The sequence below is a fragment of the Chinchilla lanigera genome, unplaced genomic scaffold (genome assembly GCF_000276665.1).
Source record: "Chinchilla lanigera isolate Chin_1 unplaced genomic scaffold, ChiLan1.0 scaffold00077, whole genome shotgun sequence".
NCBI lineage: Eukaryota > Metazoa > Chordata > Mammalia > Rodentia > Chinchillidae > Chinchilla > Chinchilla lanigera.
Genome location: NW_004955478.1, coordinates 9,358,107 through 9,359,869, shown reverse-complemented (window position 1 = coordinate 9,359,869; position 1,763 = coordinate 9,358,107). Strand labels below are relative to the sequence as shown.

Genomic DNA, 1,763 nt, shown 5'->3' with positions numbered 1-1,763 from the left:
CCAATACATTTCACTTGTAACCATTAATGTAAATAGCCTCAATTCACCAATCAAAAGAAGCAGACTGGCAGAGTGGATCAAGAAACAAAATTCAACAATATTTTGTATACAAGGAATACATTTAACTCAAAAGGAAATTCATAGACTGAAAGTCAAAGGATGGAAAACAATCCTCCATGTGACAGGAACCCAGAAAAAAAGCAGGTGTAGCTATTCTATTTGCAGACAAGGTGAACTTCAAACCAAGCACAATCAAAAAGATAAAGAAGGTCATGACATACTTGCCAGGGTAATACTTCAAGAGGAAAAGATAACAATCATAAATATGTATGCACCAAATATGGGAGCACCCAACTATATAAGACAAACCTTAATAGACAGGAAAAACCAAATAACTAATAACACTATTGTAATGAGGGATTTAACACCCCATTGACACAAAGAGATAGGCCAATGGGACGAAAAATCAGCAAAGAAATAACAGAACTGAACAAAACTTGTGAACAAAAGGACTCAGTAGATGTTTACAGAATGTTCCACCCCACAACATCAGAATACACGTTCTTCTCAGCTGCACATAGGACTGTCTCTAAAATAGATCATATACTGGCCCATAGAATATGCTTAAGTAAATGCAGAGGAATTCAAATTATCCCATGTATATCACCTGACCATAGTGCAATGAAATTGGAAGTTAATAACAAAAGGAACTACGAAAACTGCATAAACACATGGATGTTAAATAGCAGCCTCCTGAACAACCAATGGGTCACAGATGAAATTAAAGAAGAAATTACAGAGTATCTACAAACAAATGAAAATGTAAGTACAACTTACCAGAATCTGTGGGATGTACTGAAAGCAGTCCCCTGAGGGAAGTTTATAGCGGCGAACTCACATATCAGAAAAATAGAACAAGAACAAATAAACAACATAATGCTGTACCTCAAATTTTTAGGAAAAAAAAAAAAAAGAACAAGTTAAGTCCAAAGCTCAATGCCCGAAGAAGAGAGAAAATTATAAAGATCAAGGCAGAAATAAATGCAATTGAGACAAAGAAAACACTACAAAGAATTAATGAATCAGAGTTGGTTCTTTGAGACAATAAATAAAATTGATAAACCCCTAGCCAACCTTATCAAAAAAAAGGAAAGAAAAAACTCAATTTCATGCAATAAGGAATGAAAAAGGTGAAATCACTACAGATCTTACAGAAATTCAGAAGATCATCAATACCTACTTTGAAAATCTTTACTCCCATAGGATGGAAAACACAGAAGAAATGGACAGTTTCCTAGATACGTATGAATTACCAAAGTTGAATCAAGAAGATATAAAAATCCTGAATAACCTAATATCAATTAATGAAATTGAAAACATGATTAAAAACCTATCAACAAAGAAAAGCCCAGGTTCTGATGGATCCACAGCTAAATTCTACAAGAAATTTAGAGAAGATTTAATGCCAACAGTCCTAAAACTCTTCAATGACATTGAAAAGGAAGCAATTCTCCCCAACTTATTTCTGGAGGCAAGTATTACCCTGATACCATGACCAGAGAAAGACCCACCCAAAAAAGAGAACTACAGTCCAGTCTCCCTAATGAACATAGATGCAAAGATACTCAATAAAATACTAGCAAACGGGATTCAGCAAATCATCAAGAAGATAATACACCATGACCAAGTAAGATTTATCCCAGGAGTGCAGGGAAGATTCAATATATGCACATCAATAAATGCAATACACCACATCAACAGAG

The 1,763-nt window shown here is 34.5% G+C and overlaps 1 protein-coding gene across 1 annotated transcript in view; it reads left to right on the top strand.

Moving 5' to 3' along the window:
• The window catches only part of Efcab3 (EF-hand calcium binding domain 3), a 494,429-nt gene that overhangs the window by 418,980 nt on the left and 73,686 nt on the right, over positions 1-1,763 (top strand). The gene's annotated exons all lie outside the window — the stretch shown is intronic.